The sequence below is a fragment of the Notamacropus eugenii genome, chromosome 5 (genome assembly GCF_028372415.1).
Source record: "Notamacropus eugenii isolate mMacEug1 chromosome 5, mMacEug1.pri_v2, whole genome shotgun sequence".
NCBI classification, from domain to species: Eukaryota; Metazoa; Chordata; class Mammalia; order Diprotodontia; family Macropodidae; genus Notamacropus; species Notamacropus eugenii.
Genome location: NC_092876.1, coordinates 70,918,705 through 70,945,872, shown reverse-complemented (window position 1 = coordinate 70,945,872; position 27,168 = coordinate 70,918,705). Strand labels below are relative to the sequence as shown.

Sequence of the window (27,168 nt, the reverse complement as noted above, 5' to 3'; positions counted from 1 at the left end):
TTCAGTTTCTTCCTTTGACAGGCCATGTGGGGGGTTCGAAAAGGACAACTCAGATGATCCCTGGGAACAGAGATGAGAAAATAATTCCCCCTACCCTTGTAGAGCCCGCATCCTTATCAAAGGAAAAGAACCCAAACCTTAGGCCCCAAAGCCAAAATTTCCATCTCAAGCCTTCATCATCACCACCGATAGATTCCTGAGGCAGAATTTATGACTTTATAACTTTACAGCACAGGGGTAGCTGGCTTGCTTCCTGTCAAGAGGAGGCTGGGGCAGTTTCCAGGAAGCAGGAAAAGAGAGCTAATGTGTTAGATGACACAGTCAGAACCCACAAAGATCTCGGCTGGTTGGAACGATGGGCCAAATCTAATAGGACGAAATTGAATAGGGATAAATTTAAAGCCTTATACTTGATATAAAAAAAATCTGCTTCACAGCTATGAGATGGAAGAGGCACAGCAAGACAGCAGCTCATCTGAAAAAAAATCTAAAGATTTCAGTGGATCGTAAGTTCAATATGTGTTGATATGATATGGCAGCCCAAAAGGCTAATGTGAATTTAGGCTATATTGGGAGAGGCATGCTTCTTAAAATGAGAGGTTCCTCCTGGCCCCAGAGGTTAGAAAAAAGAGCAAAAGGGGGATACTGGAAAGAGGTAGATTTAGACATCTCATAGGAAAAGCAATAACAAACAAACAAAGTGGGCTAGCATTATCTAAAATTGTAGATTCCCCATCATTGGAGGTCTTCAGCTAGAGGCTGAATAAAAGTTTATCAAGGAAATTATCTCAGGATGGGTTGGACTGGAGGACTCCTGAAAAGGCAGTCAACCTTGAGATTCTGTGGGCATGGTGTCTAGGCTTGCCAGCCTCCCTCCAACCAACCATCCTCTTCCCAATGGGTCTATTCAACAAACATCCACTGAGCATCCATGGTCTAATGAAAAAAGCCTTGAACTGGAAGTTAGGAGGGTGTCTTTAGGCAAATCGTTCTTCTTCTTTGGACCTCAGTTCCTCAATATGTGAAGAGTTTGTCTCACTAACTTATAATGTCTTGGGCACAGTGTTAGTCACTAAATATACAAAGGCAGAAGTGAAATAGGATCTAACGCAAGAAGCTTACCATCCGCATTGAATATAATGTAAAGTGCCTGGCACATAGTAGGTACCTAATAAATGGTTGTCGACTGATGTTGATGGATTCTTTGCCCTAACATTCTAAATTCCAAGGGTCAGCGTCCTATGTCATGAGATCCTTCCCTTCTCTGTTAGTTTATGATCTAAGGTCTCTTCTGGCACTGGCATTATACTTAAAAGATCCTTCTTAGCTCTGAAATTGTAGGTGCTAAAGTCAAGGGACTTTAGCTCTGACATTTTGTGTTCTAAGGGCTCTTCTAGCTCTGAAATTCTATGCCCTAAGATCCTCCATAGCTCTTTAAGTCTACGTCTATGAAATTAAAAGTAGTATTATAGATGCCATGGGTGTTCAAAAGATATATAAGCTATAGTCCCTGATCCAAAGGAACTCACAACCTTCATTCAGTCTGCATGTAAATTTACTTGAGTTATAGACCAGATAGAAACAACCTGAAAATGGATTTCAAGGTCTGTTCATCTCCACCTGGCACAGCTGTACAAAGTAGTCTTACTCCAGAGCCTGTAACCACCAATGAGAATTGATATTTGTCCAGGGGCTCAACCTGAGATAAAGTTTTAGCTTTCACCCATCCGCATCATCTCTCTCCTAGATTGGTTCCAAATTGTCACTGTCCTTCCTAAAATATGACATGGAGAGCTGGAAATAATAGTCCAGGTTAAAATCTAATGTGAAAGGATTAAGAGAGGGAGGAAGGAATGCAGAAAGGAAGGAAGGGAAAAATGGAAGAAAGAAGAAAAAAGAGGAGAGAAGGAAGGAAGGAAAGAAGGAAAAAATGAAGAAAAAAGGAGGGATGGAGGAAAGAAAGGATGAAGGGAGGGAGGAGGAAAGAAAAGAAGGAAGGAAGGAGAAAAGAAAAGGAGGAAGAAATGAAGGGAAGGAAGAGTGAAGCAAAGAAGGAAGGAAAAAATAGGGAAGGAAAGAAGGAAGGAAGAAAAAAGAAAGAAGAGATGAAATAAAGAAGGAAGAACAAAAAGAAGGAAGGAGAAAAGAAAAGGAAGAAGGAATGAAGAAAAAAGAAAGGAAAGAAGGGAGGGAGGAAGGAAGGAAGAAAAGAAGGAAGGAAAGAAGGAAAAGAGAGGAGAGGAGAGAAGTAGGGAAGGAGAAAAGGATTATTATTGACTCATATTAAGCCTCAGATCAACTCAAAACCTTAGGGATTTTTTAGGTTTTTTGTTTTGTTTTTACATTGAAAAGCTGAATATGCCTTTTAATCTAGCCAGAAGTCCTCTAGTGGTCTGTTCTATTAAAGAGGCTGCCTCGGGAGGGAATAGCTTTGCCCTTAATGTCAGTCTTCAAGGAAAGGTTGAAAGACTTCTTGTCAGGTATGATATAGAGGGGGTCCCTTTTCAGGCACAAGTTGACCCATTAGGTACCTTCCAACCGAGCTAATTCTACTGGTATGGTAATTGTTTATACTAGCTTGTAGGGGGTCCCTCCCCTGCCCTCTCCCCCATCGCCAGTATGTTTTTTAAAGGCAACAACTGTTTATGTTTTTCTTTTGTCTTTTTATCCTCAGTGCCTGACACTTAGCATGGAGGTTCATAAATACTTATTATACTGCAATAAACTAAATTAAGTTGAGATGAATTGAAATGAATCAGATCCACCATAAGCTAGGGTATGGGTTGCCACAACTGGGCAACAGCTCAGAGATAGGGAAAGAGGACTCAGATATCCTTCCCTAGAGAGGGCCTTATTCTGAGAGGCTGAGGTTGGTGCATAATCCCTCCAATCATATAACCTTCCTAATCTCAGCCCTCCCATGAGGCCAGCGTGGAGCAGTGTAGAGAGTATTGAGATGTCCTAGACCTTGGAATGAACTCCTTTACCTCTCTAGACCTCTGGAATAGCAGACTAAGGGGTGATCCAAGGCCAAAAGGACCTGGATTTAAGTCCTGCTCTGATATGTACAGGCTATGTGACACTGGTCAAATCATTTAACCTTTCTGTGTCCCTAGACAACTCTCTGAGACTCTAAGTTTATAGAGAAGATGTCACTTGTATGGACAGAAGAACTTTTCCCAGCTGAAGTTCCATAGGCCATTGAAATCACAAGCCCAATCCAAAAGAATAAAACCCCAATCCCAAATAAGCTCTCAATAAATCCCTGTTGAATTCACTTGCATTGGAATAAGACAGGCCTGGACATTCTATCCTGCCCCCATGGTCCGCTTCACTGGCACCTCCTGGTAGGGCTTTGTAGGGTCAGGCATGTGGTTCTTAACACAAGCCAGTCCACGTTGGAGGTATTTTTAGGTCCCACGCCCAATCTCCTGTGATCCTCCTCTACACAGAGAATTCTTATCTTTCGATGTATAAAGGATGCCTCTGGCAGTCTGGGGAAACTTACGGACCCCTTTCTCAGAGTCATGTCTTTTAATGGATAAAATAAATACAGAGCATAGCAAAAGAAACTAATAACGTTGAAATATAGTTTTTAAATTATTTAGAAAAAAAGTTCATAGACTGTAGGTTCAGAAGCCCTGCTCTAATCTGGTCCATGGTTAACTACCAACTGATTTTCACTAGTTGTCATCTACACCCTCCCACTACTTCTGAAGGTATACATTTGTTGTTCGATCATTTCAGTCATGTCCAGCTCTTAGTGACCCCACTGGGGTTTTTCTTGGCAAAGGTACTAAAGTAGTTTAACATTGTCTTCTCCAGTTCATTTTACAGAGAAGGAAAATGAGGCAAACAGAGTGAAGTGATTTGCCCAGGGTCACACAGTTAGTAAGTATCTATGGCTGGATTTGAACTCAGGTCTTCCTGACTCCACTGCCCTACCTAGCTATTGGGAGTAGAAGGGACCTTAGAATGCAGTGTCATAATTGAAAAGAATCTTAGGAGATAGACTATTAAAGCTGTAAGTAGTATGAAACAATAAATGTTAGAGATGGGAAATCCCTTATCGATCAAGAAGTCAATCAATCAACAAGCACGTATTAAGCTCTTACTATGTGCCAGGCCCTGGAGATACAAAGACCAAAAACCAAACACATTTTACTCTGCAGGAGCTTATCGGGAGACATCATAGTATACATATACGTAAATGTAAAATACAAAGTAATTTGGAGATAGAGGAAGGGACAGAAGGAAACAAACATTTATTAAGCATCTAGTATATTCCAGGTGGCACAGTGCATAGAGCGCTAGGTCTGGAGCCAAAAAGACTCATTTTTCAGAGTTCAAATCCAGCCTCAGACCCTTCCTAACTGTGAGACCCTGGTCAAGTCACTTCACCCTGTTTGCCTCCATTTCTAATCTGTAAAATGAGCTGGAGAAGGAAATGGCAAAGCATTCCAGCAAAGCATTCAAGACCGAAAGGACTGAACAACAACATTCCAGGTACTGAATTAAATACTTTACACAAACAGTTGAGAGCCTCCAGAGAGACCTCATGTAGGGACAGGGAGAGGGGGAAGGTGCTTGAGCTGGATTTTGAAGGAAATTGGAGAGTGTAAGAGGCAGAGGTGGAGAGGGATCACATTTCAGATAAAGAGGGGAGAAGGTGAGTTCAGCTGAGCCCCTGAGTGTGTGAAAGGGAGGAATGGGTGACAAACCTTAAAAGGTAGGTTGAAACTAGGTTGTGAAGGATGCTAAAGGCTAAACAGAAGAGTCTGTATCGGATCCTGGAGGTAAAAGGAAATCTCTACAGTTCATTGTACAGAGGCAGTGGAGTGGTCATCCCTTCAGCAGCTCTGTGGAAGACGGGGTGAGAACCAAATAGAAGGGACCTTAGACACTATCTAATCCAATGTCATTTTACAGATAAGAAAACTGAAATCCAGAAAAAAATGACTTGTCCAGAGTTATAGTTTTGTACCAGAGCCAGGACTAAGAACCAGGTTTCTATTCCAAGCAATAAAGGATTCTTTCTACCAAACCATCGTATGTGCTTTGATGGGAGAAAGGCAGGGGAAGATCCTAAAGAAACACAGAATCAGGCCCTTGCTTCACCATTTTGCCTCCTGCCTGGACTCCACAAGAGCAGGCACCTGCCCACCCTCACCCCCATTGATTATTTTCTCTCCATTTAGCAACGTAAAAGAAAAAGTTACCAGGGCTCAAACGCCATAGGCGGCTGCAGCGGCAGCAGCTGAGGCTGGAAATTAAAGATGGGTTTTGTTGAGTTATTTTTTTCCCCTCTTCTATCTAATTGTGGCTCAGTGAGCCTTCAACAACATTAGAACCTCGACGTGTCCTGAAACCATCACGCTACACGGCTTGCATGCTAAATCTCACCCTGCCATTCCCACAGGCTGTAGACCAGAATCAGTCTCAAAAGAGCTCTCTCTATGGTCTCGTGGAAAAGGAGACAGCCAGCACTGCCTCAATAGTATTAATTAAGGTATTTACTTATATACTCATTAGTATTAATTATTAATAACTTTAATATACTTAATACTCATTAGTATTAATTAGAAAGTATTGAATCACACAATATAGAGCTGGGAAGGACCCAAGACTCATCATTTAATCCAACCTCTTTTTTGACAAATGAAGAAACCAAGATTTAGAGGGAGTGACTTGCCCCCAGCTCTCACAGTAGCAGAATCAAGATTTGAATCCAGGTGTCCTGACTTCTAGACCAAGTATTCCTTTCACCACTTCATGATATTCTCCAAAAATTGTTCAGGAAATAGAAGGCCCTCTGAACTGGATGGGAAAAAATGATTCATTCTGGAAAGACTCATTAGAAAGTAAAATAAAATCCTAGAATAAGAGAGCTAGCAGCGATCTCAGAAGTCCATGGTTCAACTTCCTCATTTCATAGATAGGAAATGGGAAGCCCAAAGAGGGGGAAGGCATTTGCTCAAGCTCTGTGGCAAAGACAGCTATATAACTAGAGTAGGGCAATCACAGTTCTGTCCAAGGGCGGTGAAATTCAGAAAAGCACTAGCAATACTTTCAGTCCTTCAATGGTATAGACGCGATTGAACTTTGCACATGTAATTAGCAAGTATAATTAGCTGAAATAGGAAACTACCTAATAGCAATTTCCTCTCCTTTTACCAGACCAAGTAACCCTATTCCTCTCCACCCCCTTGATAGTGTCCACATCAACAGTTTCTAGGTATCCCGGGTTCCCTTTCACCTAATCCTTGAAATTAAATTAAGTACAATGGACAATTTTTCTTGGCTACTTGCCCCAAAGAAAAAGAAATGGCTATTTATAGCCCTGAATGGTAGAGTCAGCACTTGAACCTAAATCTTTTGATTCCAGCTCCAGGGTTCTTTCCAGTCCTCCTCAGCTGCAAGGAGCTGAAGGTCACAGATCAGGGTCATTGCTGAGTACCACCATAGTTGAACCCACACAGCCTTCTAAGACATGGTCTCTGCTGAACTGTTTCCCAGCACCAGACTAGTTGGAATATAGATGAAGACAGGGAAGCCAGTGGGTGGAGCTGAGGAGGAAGAGTGTTGCAGGCATGGAGGACAGTCAGAGAAAATGCCCTGAGCTGAGACAAGGAGAGTCTCAGTTGTGGAAGGTTTAGGAGACTTGCTCCCTAACACTGGTAAGGAACAGGCTGGAGCTGGAGGGAGGGACCTTACAAAGGAAGAAAAGAGACCAGAAACAGAAAAAGGAGGCCACATGAAGGAATAAAGATGGCCTCGTAATGCTGCCACCAGCACTCACTACAGGGCCATCTGTGGTCATGGACCACTGGCTTTTCGAGAACCACAGTTTCCCTCTGGACAAAGCTGATGATTTAGATCCTATCTAAAATAAATTGAATGGAATAGAAAGAAATGGAAGAAATCAAGTCAGTTGATTAAGAACAAGGGAAATGTGAACTCATTCCTCTCCTTGTGGACAAGTTCTTATTTCTTACCTGTTGCTTTGCACCGGGGTACAAGGTTCTCTGTCATATGAGACATGCCCACACATATCAATGATGTGTCCCATGTTCAAAACATTTAGTGAGAGCTATCCCATTCATCAACAAGGCTGTCCCTAGCAATGATCATGTAGACCCAGCACAGTACTTGGTACATTGTAAGTGCTTAATAAATGATTGACAACATCACTCCATCACCACACTAACTTCGTACTCCCAAGACTTTCATTTCCCTATCCCATCCTCTATCTATTCCTCTGTCCTCTATTCAATCACACTGCGTTTCTTCCTTCCCCCAACCCTTACCTGCTGCCAGATCATCAATATTTTACCAGGACACTAAGTCTTAAACCAAAGGAATGAATTTCTAATAGAAGAATTTTAGGTAAAGAGAGCCCGCGAAGAGAGATGTTTTGCCCAAGACTCTGGGGGGCTTCTCTGTTGCTGGGTGGGCTGACAGCATGTTCTGTCAATAAGGGTATTTTTTCTGATCCAATCAGATCTGAAGAATGTATCTCAGGAAGTGTTTCATCCCCATCTTCTTGAGAACAAAGGTAGCCAGAAAAGCATGTCATTGAAAAAAGAAAAAAAAAGTTTGTCGTAGAAACAAATGATTTTTCCTTAGACTTCTCTTTCAGATAAAAGTTTTCTGGGCCTGTGATATTGGATTTTCTTCCCGGTTAGCAATTTCAAAATGGAGACAATTTTACAATCAAGTCAAATCTGCACAATCGCTAATATTCATACACATAATAACATTTCAACTCCAAAACTAGCTCTTTATAGACTCCCAGCTCTGAGGTCTGGTTAGACTGGCAGTCTGGTTGGTACAATGTAAAGGAGGAGAAATTTTCCTTCTGAACAGCCTTCCCACCCTGGAGATGCCTCCACCCCCAGGTCCACTCTCCTGATTGGTGAATCTCTTAGCCCAGACCGCCATTTTGTGAGAGGCCCAGGCCACGCTTACTTCACTCCACACTCCACTGCTCACTTTCTGAACTTTTCTGCCTTCTCTTATTGCCAGTAGCCTTGCCCCCACTCAATTAATCCCTTTTTCCCTTCCTCTTTACTTGTCTTCCCTCATTAAGATGTGAGATTCTTGAGTAGTGACTTTCTTAATTGTCTGTATTTATATTGTATCCCAGTGCTAAACAGAGTGTTTGGCACATAGTAAGAACTTAATAAATGCTTTCTATATTTATCTATATTTTATAGATTTTTTTCTATATTTATATTTAGAGTCAGAGAATCTGGGTTCAAATCCTGACTCTCACATTTAGTAGCTATGTGACCCTGAATATAACAATGAACCCATCAGTTGCCTCATCTACACAATTAGGGAGTTAGCCTTTAAGGGCCCTTTCAGCTCTAAGATGAAAATTCTTTGCCCCCACCCTGGGTTCAGAGACAGGACTCAGAAGCTTTCAGGAATATCTGACTCAGGGAAGGGAATGGTGGCCCTTTGAGGAAGAGTGAGGTGGAGAGAAAGATAATATTAAGTAGCAAGATGGTCCAATGAATGCAGCCCTGCACATGAAGTTGGGAAGATCTGAGTTAAACTCTAGCCTTGGACACCTACCTAGACACTCCACTTACCTTCTGTCCACCTCAATTTCCTCATCTATAAAATGGGGCCAATAATAGCACCTACCTCCCAGGGTTCTTGTGAGAATCAAAGGAGACAATGAATTCTAAAGCATCGCTTAATTGCTAGCTCTTATTATTATTATGGGCAGCTATGTGGCACAGAGGATAGAGCACTGGACTTGGAGTCAGGAAGACATGAATTCAAATCAGACCTCAGACACTTACTAGCTGTGTGACCCTGAGCAAGTCACTCAATCCTGCCTGCTTCAGTTTCCTCATCTGTAAAATGAGCTAGAGAAGGAAGTGGCAAACCACTCCAGTACCTTGACCCAGAAAACCCTAAATGAAGTCCCAGAAAGTCAGACATGACTGAAATGACTAAAGGACAGCAGGAATCATCACAACAACCTACTGGGATTGGACACTATGGGCTTCCATTAAGGATGAGAAAATTGAATCTCAGAGAGATTCAGTGATTTTCCCAGGGTCACATAGACATGAAGTGTCAGAGGCAGGATTTGTGCTCAAAGTTTTTGCAACTCCAAGTCTGGTGCTATCTCCACTCCGCCATGCTGTCTCATATCTTAATGTGAAAATAGAACAACTTACCATTCCCAGAAGTGTATACGTATAGAATCAGGGGAGCTAATATTGAAAAACTTCCAATTTGACCAGAACAGTCAGTCAAGCTTCATGGGCCAACAAGCTCCAACCTCTGGTATCTATCACCATCCACTCTATTTACTTTCCACTTATCTCGTGTATGTATACATATGTGTGTATATATGTGTGTGCATACATACATGTGTATATATGTAAATGTGTGTATACATGTATTATATATGTTGTTTCCCCAATTTGAATAAGACAATAAAAAAGCTAGAGTTTATACAGGGTGTCCCAAAAGTCTAAGTGCACCTCTCTCTCTCTCTCTCTGTCTCTCTCTCTCTCTCTCTCTCTCTTTCTCTCTCTCCTTCTTCTTCTCTCTTCCTGTCTCTTTTTCACCCTTCCTTCCCCCATCTCTCCTCTCTCACAACACACACATCTGTCTATCAATCTATTTGCCTGTCTGTCCCTCTCTACCTAATATATCCAGTTACGTTTCTTTTGTCTATCTACTCATCTACCCGCACCTCCTTATATACATATATGTACTTATATACAAAATCTATATAAAAATACAAAGTAATTTGGGGGGAAAGAAGCAAAGCGAATAGGGACAGAATAGGAAAGGTTTCATGTAGAAGATGGTGTTTGAACAAGTATTGAAAGAAAAGGGGGTTTCTACCCAGCAAAGGGGAGAAAGGAGTGCATTCTAGGCACTGGGGAACAGCCAGTGCAAAGGCAGAGAGGCTAGAGATGGTATGGAATAGGTGGGAAACAGAGCAAAGGCCAGTTTGATTAGATCACAGAGTGTAGGAAGGGGAATTGTGTGGAATAACATTGGTTGGGGTCAGATTGTGAAGGGCTGTAAACGGAAAATGGGGGACTTTCTATTTGACCCTAGAGTCAATGGGGGCCATTGTAGAGACTCCCAAAGAAAGGGATGGTTTATCATGTAACAGTAAAGCAAAGAAAGGGATGGATTTTTCTATAATTGTAAAGGCCTGAGGACCAAATTCTGGGAAGGAAATCTCTGGCCTCCCCACCTTTGTCCCCCCAGAGCTGGTTCCCCTGCTCTTCCTAGTAAACATAAGCTTTCCCTCTTGCGGGCTGCTGAGGCAAGTAGTGTATATAAAGCTTGGCAAAATTGAAGGGAAATAAAGAATTATTATTAGTATTAATTATTATAATTATTCTCCAGCCACAGCCTACGTGCAGAAATGACAGATCGTTCCCTCCATGAACCAATTAAACAAGGAAAACACAGGTGTGAATGAAGGCCAGCCTTACCAAGGAAAAGGTAGGATGGTGGTTCCCTGGGAATCATCCCCACCACCTCATACTGCAAGAATCTTCATTGGTAGCTTATTAAACACTATCCATAACCCTTGCACTTCCAGAACTCCCACCCTGGGACAACACTCCCCTGATTGGTGATAGCCTCATCCAGCCCACTACAGCTCTAGCCATGTTTCACATCATTCCCCGCCATCTTCTCCTCAATCACATGGTGGCTTCTTCCATGCTCTCCACACCCCAACACACAGATGCACACACCATCACCCTTCACACCTACTTTCTAGGTCTGGAATCATAATTACTTCAATACTGCCAATGCTATGGCAAAGATGTGTTTATCTATTGTCCCCTATCTCCACTCACTATCCCTGTAACTTTCGAAACCAAAGTACACTACACTGGCTACCACTCTTCCACATGATTTATCTGTCCTATTAGAATAGACCTTCCCTAAAGTCAGGAATTGTCTCTTTTTTGTAGTTATTCCCACAATTACTTAGCATAGCCTTACTATGGCATATATATAGTAAGAGCTTATCACAGAGCCTGAAACATAGCAGGCACTTAATATATATTTATTAATTGGTAGATACGGCATTTAACAAGTGTTTTTTTCATTCACTCACTCACTCATGCATTCATTTATCCATATATTCATTCATCCACTCATCTACATCCAAACAAGAGACTTCCCAAGGGTAGTACAAAACAGAGATACCGATAGCTAGACCTCTGACTTGGCATGGGCCTTTGTCTTCACGTTGCTATATCCTAGATTTTAGGCTTTTATTGGGTTCACTGCCTGCCATTCCACCATCTCAGCTTCATTCCTTTATGTCTTTTTAAAAATATATCCAAAGTAAGATTTACATGAACTGATGTGGAGGGAAGTGAGCTTAACCAGGAGAACGTTGTACACCGTAAAGGCAACATTGTGTGGTGATTAACTTTGATAGACTTAGCTCTTCTCATCTATGCAATGATTCAAGACAATTTTAAGACTCAAGATGGAAAATGCTGACCACATCCGGAGAAAGAACTATAGAACCTGAATGCAGATGGAAGCAGACTATTTTCACTGGTTTTTTCTTTCTTGTGGTTTTTCTCTTTTGTTCTGATTCTTCTTTCACGACATGACTAATGTGGAAATATGTTTAACATGATTGTACATGCACAAGCTATATCAGATCACTGGCAGTCTTGGGGAGGGGGGAGGGAAGGGAGGAAAGGAGAAAAATTTGGAGCAGAAAATCTTACAAAGGTAAATGTTGAAAACTATTTTTATGCATAATTGGAAAAAAGTACTATTAATTTTTTAAATGTCCAAAGTTTCATGTTATAATAGAAATAGCTTTGGAAAGAATCTGGAAGTTATACCTTCAAGGTTCAGCTTAAATGCCACCTTTTCTAGGAAGGGTTCCCCTATCCTCTCGAATGGAAGTAATTCCCTTCTTTATCTGATCTCAAAGCACTTTGTGCTACACTTATCTATCACTCAGGTGCTCTTCTGGTGCTTCAGGTGCTCTGCTACTCAATTAATTCCTATTGCTCCCTATTGCATCCGGGGTAAAATAGAATCTCCTCGTTTAGCTTTTAGAGTCCTCCCTAATCTTGCCTCAATCTGCCTTTCCAGAGTCATCATCCATTACTCCCCTTTCCCTATTCTATGGTTCACTCAAACCAACCTTCCCTTTGTTCAGGGTTCTTTTGTCTCCTACCTCCATGCTTTTGCACTGGCTGTGTCCCATGCTTAGATTTCATTCCTTTCTCATCTTCATCTTCCTTTAAGATAAAACTCAAACAGTGTATCCTGCTGGAAACTTTTCCTGGTGCCCCCAAAGGCTCGCGCCTTCCTTCCCTAACGACTTTACAGGCAGTTACTTTGCATTCGTTTTGAATTTATTACTTATATGCTAATTCATACACATCATTTCTTCCTAAATAGAATGTAAGCTCTGTGTGGGAAAGGATTGCTTCATTTTGTATCTTTGTATTTCTAGTGCCTGGGACATAAGAGATGCTTAACAAAGACTGGAGTGAGACAGAATGATAGAGCAGCTAGGGAATTTATTTGCCTAGGAGTTAATAGAAAGACTCTGAGTTCGAATTCCACCTCAGATACTTACTAGCCATGTGATGTTGGACAAGTTATTTTAACCGCTGTCTGCCTCAGTTTCCCCATCTGTAAAATGAAAAGCTTATACTCAGGAGCCTCTAAAGTCCTTTCTCTTTCCAAAACTATGAGCCTATGACTGCCCAAAATTACACAGGTAATGTCAAAAGTGGAATATGAACCCATACCTTCTTACTCAATCTTTCTGCTGCTTTTTAAGTCACATATAGAGATATCTATAGGATACAACTATGTGTGTATATATACATATATATACACTAATACACAATACATCTCTGTAGGTATATATGTACTATATATGTATATTCTGTATTTTGCATTATTTATATATTACATATTCTATATACGTATGTATATTATGTGCGTGTTTATGCATATTTATGCACATTCTCTATATTTTGTATTTTCTATATATTCTATATGCGTGTGATGTATATATACACATATATTTTCTGTTTTGTATTTACTATATATTATATACTCTATGTGTAGATGTGCATTGTGTGTATATGTGTATATATACATTTATATTTCATATTTTATATTCTCCATATATTATACATTCTATGTGTGTGTGTGTGTGTGTGTGTGTGTGTGTTGTGCGCATGTGTATATATATATAAGCGTAAGGCAGGGGAAAAGCCAGTCAAAGATTTAACTACACAAAATTGTCTCCTTTGGGCTAAAGACAAGTAACCAGAATCAAATGACCAGTGTCAGAGGTGTCTCTGTCCTTGGCTCTTGTAAGTATGAGTGATTGTTGGGAAAGTGGGGCAGAAAAACAGTGTGTGAATGGATGGTAACTCATCCCACCTCTAATGCTCTTGCAGGCTATTATACTTGACCAACTTTGCATGAAAGAAGTAGCAGCATCAAGAACATGTATAAATGGAAAAGGAACTAGATTAGTCATGTAACAAGAACAAGAATAAATAACCAGATAGGCCAAAAGTTTCTTTATTAAAATAAAATTAAAAAGACCCTAGAGAAAGATCTTTGGCCTTTCTTATGGTTACAATTATTGTTATATTACTATTATTATAATAACAAAATAGTGTTATTGTTATATCATATTACAACCCTTCACGCAGGTGGCCCAGGCCATCGGGTCGTCTTTTCACTAGAAGCAGCAGTGGGATTTCGCAGCTCCCTGGGTGTCTAAATAGCCTTTTAAGGACCACACTGCTCATCTTCTGGCGTGAGGAAGGGGCTAGAAAAGGTGCCCTAAAATTGTCTGCTTATGCAATTCTGGCCTGATTATTGCAGCACATGGGGATGCCACTCTATGGTTAACACACACACACACACACACACACACACACACACACACACACACACACACACACACATACACAAAATGTAAAAGAAAAACTTCTGCAAAGATGATTCCATTCACCATTGGTACATGGAATGTGCACACACTTCTAAACAATACAAAATCCAGTAGACTTGAAAGACAAATACCTCTTGTGAGAGAACTCAATGGGTATCACATCGAAATAGCATCCCTGAGTGAGACAAGGCTGGCAAATGAAGGTCAGCTTACTGAAGTTGGAGCTGGATATACATTTTTCTGGAGTGACCACAGTGAAGAGGAGAGTCATGAAGCTGTTGTAGGTTTCGCAATCAAAACTCATCTAGTCAACAGGCTTGCATGTCTCCTAAAAGGAGTGAATGACAGGCTCATGACAAACTGATTGCCATTTGAAGGAAAACTCCATGCCACCATCATCAGTGCCTATGCTCCCACCATGCCAAACTCTGATGAAGTCAAAGAAAATTTTGTGAAGACCTGGAGACCCTTATCATCAATGTGCCAGAAGAGGACAAGCTTATAACTCTGGATGACTTTAGTGCTACAGTAGACTCAGACTACCACACATGGCAGGGAGTCCTTGGGAGGAATGAAGTGGGAAACAACAGCAATAGTCACTTCCTACTGAAGACTTGTGTAGCTCATGGTCTTCTCATCACCAACACTGTCTTCCATTTATCTAAATGCAATAAAACTTCATGGATGCACTTTCACAGTAAACATTGGCATTTAATAGACTATATGATCATAAGGAGAAGAGACAGACAGAATGTGAAAGTGACAAAGGCAATGTGACACAGAGTACTGATCATAGACTTCTCCTCCTCCTTAAGCTAAATATTCATATTCAACAAAAGTAGTACTCTCAAGGTAAAATGACTACCAGAAGATTTTGTCAACAGGCTAGGGGGCTTCTCTGAGTGGGAGAAATTTGTGGCCAAGTTGGAGGGACAGTTGGGCCAACACACAGATGGCAACAGTGGAAAAGAAAAGGAGTGAGCAACTTTCAGGGATTTGGTGTACAGCACTGCATTTACTTGACTGGGTCAAAACACTCACAAACATCAAGACTGGTTTGACAAAAAAGATGGGAAAATTCAGAAGCTGCTAAATGAAAAATGAGAACTCCACAGGGTTTACCAGTGGGATAGTCCATCCATCTCTAAGAAGGCAGCATTTAATTCCATCAAAAAGTAAAGTACAAGTGAAGCTTAGAGAGATGCAGGATTCTTGGCTCAGGAAGAAGGCAGATGAAATTGAGTTTTATGCTGATAGCAATAATCCAAAGCTATTTTATGATGCCCTACTGGCTATTTATGGGACAAAGACCTATAGTGAATCTTAACTATTCAGTGCTGATAGAGCCACATTGATTAGTGATAAGGACATCATTCTAGAGAGATGAGCTGACCACTTCCACAGCATTCTCAAAAGACCATTGTCAATCAATGCTGAAACCACTGACTGTTTACCTCAGGTTGAAGTCAATCCCTCCCAGCTGAAGTTCCAACTGAAGAAGAGATTTTGAATGTCATAAGGCGCATTTCATGTGGCAAAGTACCTAGTGGGGATACTATTCCAGCTGAGATTTACAATGTGGGTCATACAAAAACTCATATAAAAGCTGACTGAAATTTTCTGGGTTATATGGCAAAAGGAGGTTATCCCCTATGAGTTCAAGGATGCCTCCACTGTCCATCTCTATAAAGGTAAGAAAATAAATTGTCACAAGGGAGTTTCTGTCTTAGTCATTGCTGGCAAGATTCTTGCCAGAGTATTTCTTAATAAGCTAATTCTTCACCTGGAAGATGGTAATCTAACCGAGAGCCAGTATGCCTTCAGAAAGGACCAAGGAACACTCAGTATGGTGTTTGCTGCCCAACAACTCCAAGAAAACGCCAGGAGAAGAACAGAGGTCTGAACACAACGTTTGTAGATCCAACCGAGGCATTTAATACTGTAAATCATGAGGGATTATGGAAAACTATGTCGAAATCTGGTTGCCCAGAGAAGTTCATCAGTATTGTCAGTTTCATGATGGCATACTTGTGCAGGTTCTAGATAATGGATGATGCTCTCATACTTTCCCAATCACCAGCGGAGTGAAACAAGGATGTGTGCTTGATCCTACACTTTTTTAGCATGATGTTTTCAGCCATGTTGTCAAATCTCATCAATGAGGACAAACACAGCATCAAGGTCAGGTCCCACAGTGATAGTAAATTCTTCAAGTTGAAGAAGAAACAAGCTAAGACTAAAGTGGAGGGAGTGTTGGTGCATGATTTTCTGTTTGCAGATGATTGTGCACTCAGTACAGCCTCTGAAGTTGGGATGCAACAAAATATGGATCAATACACCAAGAAACACAAGGGCTCCATTACCCAGAACCACACCATTCATACGTGGTACCATTGATTACAGCAAATGGAGAAGTTTTGAATACTTTTGACAAGCTCACTTACCTTGGCAAATATACTTTCTTGGGATGTACCCATTGATAATGAAGTTGACGTACACATTGCCAGAGCTAGCTCAATGTTTGGGATGCACTGAAGGGAAAGTATGGGAGAGAAGAGGTATCAGACTGGCTGCCAAAATGAAGGTCTGCCGAACCTTTGTGCTGACCTCATTGTTGTATGCCTGTAAAATCTGGACAGTTACCAACGCCATGCTAGGAAACTGAATCACTGTAAGGATAATGTAAGGTTAATGGCGGGGGGGGGGGGGAGTAAAGATCTTTCCTATCCATTTATAGGGTTCAGACACCTTTTGCAAATGTCTAATGAGACACAAGTGATAAGGGTCATGCCCTCCAGCCCTAGAAAGAGTATTTTGGGGCTTAGTTTTTGGAAGAAGGTTTGTGTGCCAGATGAAACTCTGAGTAAACACTAAGGAACCCCCTGGTTTTGAAAACCCAGATGTTGGCGCTTCTTTCTCTGGTAACTATGTAAGTATTGCTTATGATCAGACAGTTGGAAGCCCTGTCTGCTGGTCTTTCTGTTTGTAATTTCTGTTGGTATTTTCTCTGAGGTTCAAGGTGCTGACTAAGTGAATAATATATGTGCTTGATTAAAATGATTATTGACCCCTCAAAAGTTGCTTTCCTTTTAGAAAGGCAGATCTAAGAACCTGTACAGCAGGCCTTCCTGTGTATGTCAGTTACAACCATTTTTATTTGAATTGTCTTAGGAAGATTCTAAAGATCACCTGGCAGGATAAGGTACCAGACACTGAGGTTTTTGCTTGACCTAAACCGCAGAGCATTCAAACTCTTCTGCACAGAGCACAACTCTGATGGGCTGGCCATGTTGTTTGAATGCAAAAAGTATGATTGCCAAAAATGCTATTTTATGGAGAACTCACACAGGGCAAGCATTCACATGGTGGTCAGAAGCGATACAAGGACACTCTCAAGGTCTTTCTTAAAAACTTTGGAATTGATTTTGTGACATGGGAGACACTAGCACAGGGCCTCTCAGCATGGTGTGCCCGTATTAAAGAAAGTTCTGTGCTCTATGAGCAAAACAGAATTTAAGTAGCTCAAAAGAAGCACAAGATGAGCAAATGTCAAGAATCCACCCCACATGTTCACATGTGCCCGACCAGTGGTAGAGCCTTCTAAGCTCATATTGGTCTGATAAGTCACAGACACAGTGTAAATGATGCCAAGAACGACAGCCAACAACACCTAACCGTCAATTATTATTATATAATGTAGCTACTCTAAAAATGACCTAAGATCCTACAAGTTGAGAAGGCATAGATGAGCTGCACCAATGGGGAGAGAATCCACACCAAGGAATTCACTGTCTCATCTAGGTCTCTAATCAGGCTTGTGATGCATCTTTCTTCAAGACCTGAAGTAAGCTCTTTGAAATCCCCTTATGAGGGACTAAGCATCTTCCCTAATTCCTAGAATAATGCTCTATAATCAACCAATCATCGAACATTTATTCCATTAGAGGCTGGAGATAGCAAGACAAAAATGAAATAGACCCTATCCTCAAGGAGTTTACATTCTCATGTACGTACATGTAAGTATACAAAGCAAAGGTAAGGGTGCTTTTTGAAGGAGGGGGAGGACACTAACTTCTAAGAGGGATCAAGAAAGACTTTTCATAAGAGATAGTATTTAAGTTGAGCTTTGAAAAAAGTTAAAAATTATAAAATGGGAAGGGAAAAGAAATGTCATTCTATGGGTGTGGGTTAGTCAAAACACAGTCATGGAGGCAAGAGATAGAACTTTATGGGTAAAGAACAACTAGAAGGCAAGTGTGACCTAACATAGTAGACACTTGACAAATGTGAATTGGATTGAATTGGATTGGATCGAATTGGATTTTATTGAATTTCACAGATAGAAACTCAAGCAGAATTCTTTATAACCTAGGGAACTTTCTACCTATCCCAACGTTTTTCACTCTTGTCGGCCTTCATGTGCCTCCCTGGGATTATGTTCCCTTACCAGGAAATCCCTACATTGAGACCCCCTAATCAGTGTATCAAGGAAATCTGAGGAATAGAGGAAACTGAGAATCTGGCCTGAATTAATCAAGTTACAAAGAATGACAAATCTGAAAGTGCTACTCTGAGGTATCTCCTGACTCTACATGATATTTGTAACCAAATTATTCCCCTTTCCAGGCCCTTTTCAGACCCTTTTGGACCCCAAACTCATGCTTGCTCCAGTGCTGTCTCATCCTGGAACTTCCATCACTGCCTAGAGCCTCCTCACCCCATAAGTGCCCTACCACCCAACAAGCCGCTTTCCCTGGAGTATCCCTCTGCAAGACCTGTCCCACTTCTCCCATTGGGGGATTCCTCTTGGAGCCACTATTTTGTGAAGGGGCACAAGCTGGCTTGGCTTCAAACTCCTCTTAGCCCTATTTTTGATTTTCTGGACTTCAAAATCATGCTCCCTGGGTATCTTCATCCTCCTCCCTCTCTTCTTTCAGCTTAGTTTTGTGCATGGTCCTCCCCCATTAGGATTTAAGCTTTTGAAAGGCAGGGAGCATCTTTCTTTTTGCTTTAATTTATCCCCAGTGCTTAGCACAGTGCTTGGCATTTAGTAAGAAATACAGTATCAATAAATTTTTGTTTCCTTTACTCTAAGGAAGAGGACAAGGCCTTGGTTGCCATGTCTTACCCAACTGAGTATGAATCTTCATGCTCCACCAGCCTGGATCACCACCAATCCACACTTTCTCATGCCATGCAAATCTCAAGTACATATTACGACAAATCCTCCTCACAAGAGAAATCAACAAAACCACTGAAGTTGGGCTTTACAAACTTTTTTATCGTGTAATGGAAGCCCTCCATCTATATGTCATCCCTTGATTTTTTTAATTTAATTTAATTTTTTATTTTATATTTTAGAAACCTAGATTCTTTTTAGTTCCAAATTCTCTCCTTCCTCTACCTATTAAAATGTCGAGAAAAACAGAACCTGTTATAAATACATATTGTCACAACAAAACAAATTTCCACATTAGTCATGTAACAAAAAAAAGAAAGAAAAGAAAATATACTTCAGTCTGTACTTTGAGTCTATCAGCTCTTTATCTGGAAGTGAGTAGCATGTTTCCTCAAGAATCCTTTGCAGTTGTGGTCATTGGGTTGATCAGTGTTCCTAAGACTCTCACAGTATTGATGCTATCATGTTGGAGTCTTCTGATTACATTCACTTCATCACACCTTGATCTTGACCCACAATTGGTCAACCTCCTTTTTCCAATCATACATTCTTTGGATAATATTTTTACAATACTTCCTATGTGCAAGTCATCATCAGCAATATGCTGAAGCCTATTTACAACCACTGTGTGTATCTCCATTGCCCTTTGGGTCAGCTGCAATTTTGATTTGTTGATGATAAAGCTATAAGAAAATGATAAAAAAAATCGGTAACTACCAATCCCTCTCCCCACTTCCTAACCTTGGGGCCCAGCATCTTATGTGCTGGGTTTACACAGATCAGGTTCAATCTCAGTTTCATCTCTCCCCCTTCCTCCCCACCAAATCACATCTCTCTTGGGCTTGTATTATCCCCACCCAGCAGGGCCTCTGGAAATCTCAGAATAGTACTCAATGTCTAGCTCTCCACAGATGTGAATAAAAGCATCCTGGGCTCCTATACAAGACCTAATGGTTAACAATGCATATTTCAAACTCAGGATATAGGCTTTATTTCACCCAACAGAATAAGTGTAAACCACAGAGAAGATTTGAAGTAGCCTACAAGTAATCAGTACATTTCTCCTACCTCTGCAGTGAGTCTCCAGGGGCCTTAATGTCCTCAGTACTCATAGTCTCACAATCTCAGTGTGGATTCCCCGGGAGAGGGGAGAAGAAAAAAAAAACCTTAGTATTACAATGGAAGTAATGCCTAAATCCAGTGAGACTTTTTATTTGATTGGTTTTTGTTTTTTCCCCAGAGAGCCATATTGGCATCTTACTTTGTGATACCATCCTAAGGGCTTGGACTTCTCTTGGAAGCAGAAACACATTTGGAGCTGCTAGACAAGCAGACTAGGAAATTCCTACCCCCAATCCCACCCCAGATGTTGTTTTGAGTCTTTCTTCATCTTTAGAAATTCAGAGGCCTCCAGTGATGGTGTACTATTCTGGGGGGTTTAGGCATCCTCAGAAGGGGAATATACTTGGGGCTACCAAATAGGTAACCTCAGGAAGGGAAGAGAAGGAAACTGGAGGGGAGGAGAGGGAAGGGTTTGCCTGACATCTACAGGCACTGTGTTAAGGGCTTTACAAATATCACATTTGATCATCATAACAATCCTGACATTATTCATTCATTCATTCATTTATTCATTCGTTCGTTTGTTTGTTCATTTATTTATTTATTTTGGTGGGTTCTAGTATTATCCTCATTATACAATTGAGAAGGCTGAGCCAAACAGAAGTTAAATGGCTTGCCCAGGGTCCCAGATCTAGTAAGTGCCTGAGACTAGATTTAAACTCAGGTCTTCCTGACTCAAGGACCAGTGCTCCATTCACTGCACCACCCAGCTGCCTTACACTATAAAAATAACATGTAGCAATAGTAGGAAAGCAAAGTCTGAACCTTTTGTTCTCCAAATCATAACAGCTTTATTTCAGCTCCTTTCAAATTTAGGGGTCCATGTATCATCTGCCCTTTCTTCCAAAACATTAGTATTTCCCAGAAACTCCATCTCTCTCCCTCCTAAAGGCCGACTTCTGTAAATTATCCAGCTTGGTGCTGCTAGCCAGTTAGTCTTAAGACTGGTACTACTACAATGAAAACTTCATTTCCCTTGCCAAAATGGTGGGTTCCTGGATCTTATTGAGGAACCTTCCCCCTTTTCAATGCAGGAGGCTGGTGTCCAGAAATTTAACACTCAGATTCACAGAATTTGAGAGTTCAAGCAAACCTTGATGATTGGTCCATCTAGTCCAGCTCCCCCTGAAGCTGCGGTCCAGTAACTCCCATCACTTAGACCATTCACTTCCCCTCTCAACAGCTAGCATGTGATTGAGAGCATAAGCATCCTTGCCATTGCCTCACTAGGGTTCAGTCCAGAGACTTCAAGTCTAGGAACCCAGGGTGCCATGATATCCTCCTCCTCCCCCTTCTTTCCTCCTTCTCCTCCTCTGCTACCTTCCCCTCCTCCTCACAGTCCACATGTGACCCTCTACCTCAAGGTGACCATTAGCAGCCCCCAGGTTAAGTGTCAGAAAGCAACTATGCTTTAAGACAGGTTCTTTCCACCCTCAGTCCTCAGAATCTGGGCTTATCCTTTGTTCTGCTACTCTGCTCTGTCCTCTGAAAAGGGTAAGATGATGAAAAAGGAGCAAAATAAAAACAAGAATTCAATCTACAATGAATACTCCCTTTAATCAGCCAGCACAATCTGACCACAGACTTTCAGAGTTGGATAGGACTTCAGCAGCTATTTCATCCAATCCATACATCTATTTTTTCTACATTAGTCAGGTTGTGAAAGAAGAAACAGAACAAGAGGAAAAAAACATGAAAAAGAAGGAAAGTGAAAATAATAAACTTCAATCTGCATTCAGACTCCATAGTTCTTTCTCTGGAAGTGGATAGTGTTTTTCATCACGAGCCTTCTGGAGTTGTCTTAGATCCTTGCATTGCAGAGAAGAGCTAAGTCTGTCAAAGTTGGTCATCACACCAAGTTGCTGTTTCAATGTTGCAATGTTCTCCTGGTTCTGCTCATTTCACTCAGCATTAGTTCATGTAAGTCTTTCCAGGTTTTTCTGAAGTCTGCCTGCTCATCATTTCTTATAGCGCAATAGTGTTCCATTACATTCATATACCACAACTTGTTCACCCATCCCAAAATTGATGGGCATCAATTTCCAATTCTTTGCCATCATAAAAAGAGCTGCTATAAATATTTTTGTACATGTGGGTTCTTCATCATTTTCTTTGATCTCTTTGTGATACAGACCAAGTAGTGGTATGGCTGGATCGAAGGGTATGCACAGTTTGATTGTCCTTTAGGCATAGTTCCAAATCACTCTCCAGAAGCCAATCCATATTTTTGAAAAAAAATTCTGCTACAATATATCTTACAAGTGGTCATCAAAGTCTGCTTAAAGACCTCCAATGAAGATAGCCTATTCCCCTTTGGAATATTTTTCATTATTTAGAAGTTTTTCCCATATGAAGCCCAAATTCATCTCTTTACAACTCCCATTCACTGGTAATAATTCTGCCCACTCAAAGCTGACAGATTTACCCTTACCTGTCAAGAAATAAGAATTGGAGATGGAGAAGGTGAAGATTGGGCTGGATGCCAACTGAGCCCAGGAATATGCCCCTGCTTTGCTTCAAATCTTTTAGCTGCTTAATTAATGCTTACTTGGTAAAATTTGGTCTCCTTTGTTTGGCATCCAAGGTTTTCCATGAGATGAAGCCTTACTTTTCCAGATTTAACTCATAAGGATATCCTCTATATACTGCACCATCCAACCACACTGAACCAGTCACTAACCCCTAGGATACATAAACTAAACAACTGGCCCCCTCTGTGCCTTTTTTCATGCTGCTCCCTCCATCTGAGTTGGAGGAAAGACATAAATATTAAATAAACCTCAATCTTAGCGTTATGACATGCACAGTCTCATAGGAAGCTATGATACATGAAAGGGACACTGGCTCTGGAGTTAGAAGACTGGAATTGCTATTGGGTCTGTGATTTCATTTGATATATGGGATTCTCATATGAGGAAACTCCCCCTACCAATATAAGCCAGCACCTTCTCTGCAGTAATAGAGAATTGGTTAGAGCTACAGTGAGAGGTTAGTGGCTTTCCCACAGTCAGAAGGTATCAGTCAGGAATTTAACCTTGCCAGGTCTTCCTGGCTCCAAGACTACCTCTAGTCAGTGCTCGAGACAGCCCCTGCTAGAAGTTAGAGGACATGGGCTCAAATCCTATCTCTGAGGCTTACCATTTGTGTGACCTTCAGCAAGTGACAACATCTCTGGGCCTCAGTTTCCTTAACTATAAAATAAAGGATTGAATTAGATGATTTCTGAATCCCTCTAGAACTTTGATCTTATAAATCTATGATTACAGAAAATTCTTCAGAAGAGCTTAAAACTTAGTGCTATGTGAGGTCCCTGGAAAGTAAGGGTCATTAATGATTTGGAGATCAGGGAAGACTTAGTAAAAGAGGTGACATTTGAGGAAGGTAGTTTCTGTTAGAACACAGGATTTCAACAGGTAGGCAAAGAGATAGCTTCTCCTATAATTATCTGAGCCAATTAATGCAAGCCCAATAAATCTACACTGAGTCCAGACTGAGTCAAGTAGGCACATCCCTTCACAGAAAAGTACAGTCAGAACCCCAACAAAGACTCACCTTCCTGTAAAGTCCTCAGCAAAGTGATAAAGAAACTTCCCTGTTCAACCCTTTTGTAGATAAAATCTTTATGGTAATTATATATTCATATGTGACAGGGTCAACATATGAATGTTGCTTCACTCCCAGCAATATGCATCAGCCTAGCTTTTCCCTAAAAAAAAAAAAAAAAATGACAATATCTGGACTGGACTAGGCTCAAGCTTTGTCTCCTCAGATGAAACTTCCTTATACTGATGATAGTGACATGGTTTCCTGGTCACCTGAGTGCCCACCTACACAGCATTGGTGTCCTTCAGATTTAGTCCCAATACCTTGCTTTGCTCACAAGGGGAGAGGGAATGGTGCTGTACCTCCCCAAAGTAAATGTTTTTGTACCTTATTGAATATCTTTTCTATGTAAAGACTAAGTAAACCTCCTTTTGTTAACTAGTCAATGAACTGTGATTGTCCCATTTTGTCCCAACCTAAACAGGATGTGGACCCACCCCCAACAGCACTTATCAATGTCTGTAGCCATGTAGCATCAGGAAGAGACGAGTAATATTGAGCAATTGAAAACATGAGCTTAGCACAGTATTTATCATATCATAAGCACTCCATAGATACTTTTTAATTCATTTAATTTATATCAACACATAATCATTGAGAACATTATGTAGTTTCTCACATCTAGTCCAGTCTGCTTTTCTCTCTGTTCAATTCTGGGTCCAGTTCATTGTCTACATGCGATGCCAATACAAGATAGATGGATATAAAGATGGACAAACATGACTAAGAACTGTTCATCTAAATGTTTGTCATAATATGGAAAATAAGCATTCTCATCCACTTAATTTTTTCTATGCATACTTTTAGACCTATATCCCTTAAGTACCTGCATATTTCACTAGGAAGGCCCTGAAGTATTCTGAGGTTTGTTGTAATCAGCACAATGTTGTCCATAAACAGGAGCATCTGGAGAATGTCACTATTTATATGATTTTCTTCTACTTAAATTCCATGCCATGGGAAAGGCCTTTGGTGAGCTGTCTCTCTGTTTTAAGTCTTTCTTGATATTAATAGTTAGAGGTTTAATAAACAAAATTATCCTTGGGAAAGAAAGGTCCAGTATATATCAAAATATTCACAGTAGCACTTTTGTGGTTACAAGCAATTTGAAGCAGAATGGAAGTCCATCAATTATGGCCCTTTGGCTATAATATATATAGCCCTCTGGCTAAAGAAACTATGGTAACTGAATGTAACAGAACATTATTTTGCTATAAAAAAGTGATGACTGTGAGGAATTCACAGATACATGGGATAATTTGAATGAAGTGGTATGGGGTAAAAGAAGTAAAAGAAAAATATGTACAATTAATTAAATCTTATAATTATTAAAAATAAACTACTGAAAAAAGTCAAACTGTAACTAGTCATGTTACTTAGAAAATTGAGATGACACAGCACACTCCTTCCTTAGACCACCACCTCACACAGTATTTCACAATATGTACTAAATGGATACACAACCTTAATATTAGATTATTGATTTATTAAATTAAAATATTAAAGATTATACTATAAGAATTAGAAGAGAAATAGATCATATAATTCTCAAAGCTATGCATAGGAGATATACTCTTAACCAGAGAGAGAGGCAAATCAACAAAATATAACGTAGATAATGTGATAACTGAAAAGCTTCTGCACAGACAACATTAATGCATTTAGGACAAGAAAGAAAGTGGCCAAATAGGAAAAAAAATCTTTGTATTAAATTTTTCCACTAAGAGGTTCATATCCAAATAGAGAAAAAAATTCATAAACATAGATGACATAACCATTCCCCAAGAGATAAATGGTCAAAGGCTATGAACAAACAATTCTCGAAAGAATAGCCAGATATTTACAACCACATGAAGGAATGCTTCAAGACACTAATAAAAAGAAATGCAAATCAAAACAATCTTGAGGTTTTACCTCACTCTCTGCAAATCAGCAAACAAATGACAGGTGCACATACATAGTTGGTGGAGCTATAAAATGATGCAACCATTTTGAAAAATAATTTTGAATTATGCAAAGTGACTAAAATATCCAAAACTAAAATGTTTTTAAACCAGAAACTTCATTACTAGACTTAGACACCAAAGAAATCATCTATGAGAAAAAGTTCTCATATATTTCAAAGTATTTATGGTATCACTTTTTGTGAAAGCCAAGCATTGGAAACAAAGTAGATCAAATAGAGAATGGCTAAACAAATTGTGATTAGTACACGTAATGGAATATTATTGTGCTGTAGGAAACTATGTGAAGGATGAATACAAACAAGCATGGAAAGACCTATGCAAACTGACGCAGAGTGAAGTCAGCAGAGCCAAGAAAATGCACACAGTCACTACGACAATGTAAATGGTAAGAATGGCGCACCAAAAATCAAAAGCATATATAATTAAATGATAAAAGTCAAGCAGGACTCAAATGAAAAGATATGAAAAGATACCCTCAACCTACTCCTTAATGGAGATGAAAGGTCCACAAATATTACGTATTTCACACGTTTTTACACTTTTTTCAATGTATGAATCAGTAATGCTGATTTTTTTATTCTTTCTAGAATATACTATTTATATGGGATTGTTCTCTGGGAGAAAGAGAGGGAGGGATACTTGGAATAACTACAGTGATGTCAAAAATAGAAAATATCAATAAAAACATAAAATAAAAAACCTCTCTTCTCATGGTAGGAGACATAGAGGAATAATGTTGTATACACTGCCAGATGTGGTCACTGAATCAGTTGGTCTTATTAACTGTTTTCTTTGTTACAAGGGAGGATTTATTCCCAGGATTTGCCGAGTTAGTGAGGCATGAAGGCTATATCCAGAAATGACAGAAAACGAAATCCATCAATATTTTTTAAAAAAAGGGTTATCTCTCTGGTTATGTCTTTAGAGGGATTCTGAAGGACTCATAGGAGACACCTTGTTGGAGGAGAGAAGACCCAAAGTCTCCAAGCTAATGGTTCTACCTAGTAAAATGCTGTTTTTGGAATCAACAAACAATAAACACAACGTGATTGTATATTCTGGGCACCTCAAAGTCAATTGTGCGACTGTGAAGATGCAATCTACTGTGAAAAATCGTCTACCTATGCCTGCTTGTTTCTTTCTAATATTTTCATCAAGGATAGCCTCAGTGCACATGCACACCTTTCTCATAAAAACTTTATTGAGATGAGAAATTTGGCCTGTGGCTGATGTTTTCTTGGTGACCTTCCCCACCACTACCACCACCCTCCCAAATATCATTCATGTTCCTTTCTGGTTCTGACATTTCCAGTCTGCTCCCCTCCATCTCAGTCCATAGA

At 40.2% G+C, this 27,168-nt stretch overlaps 1 long non-coding RNA gene across 1 annotated transcript; it reads left to right on the top strand.

Annotated features, from left to right (window-relative positions):
- On the top strand, window positions 1-26,867 carry LOC140508599 (uncharacterized). The gene is made up of 4 exons (XR_011968472.1): window positions 1-506; window positions 10,393-10,491; window positions 26,101-26,213; window positions 26,754-26,867. It is a non-coding gene; the product is annotated as an uncharacterized lncRNA (long non-coding RNA).
- Window positions 26,868-27,168: the final 301 nt, after the last annotated feature.